This window comes from Myotis brandtii, unplaced genomic scaffold (assembly GCF_000412655.1).
Source record: "Myotis brandtii unplaced genomic scaffold, ASM41265v1 scaffold131, whole genome shotgun sequence".
Lineage (NCBI taxonomy): Eukaryota > Metazoa > Chordata > Mammalia > Chiroptera > Vespertilionidae > Myotis > Myotis brandtii.
In genome coordinates this window covers 715,494-715,790 of record NW_005354632.1, presented here as the reverse complement: position 1 = coordinate 715,790, position 297 = coordinate 715,494, and positions in this window count along the sequence as shown.

Sequence of the window (297 nt, the reverse complement as noted above, 5' to 3'; positions counted from 1 at the left end):
GGGATGGTTAGCCAAGTTGTCTTGTTGAGGGCGAGGCACTGTGTGTAAAGACAGCCTGACACTCAGCGCTCACAGCACGGATGTTAATTGCTCTATTGCACTTTGAAATGCCAAGTGGGAAGAGCAAAGCTCCCCACCTCACAAGCAGCCGCTCAACAATTCTCCTGAGAGCTCCTCTCTTCCTGGTGATTACCCTCCCACACAGGCGAGGGTCCCCAAGCTGAAGACTAGGAATAGCTCACACAGGGTGCCATCTGCCTTTAAAAAAAAAAAATCGAGTTGACTGTTGTATTTTGA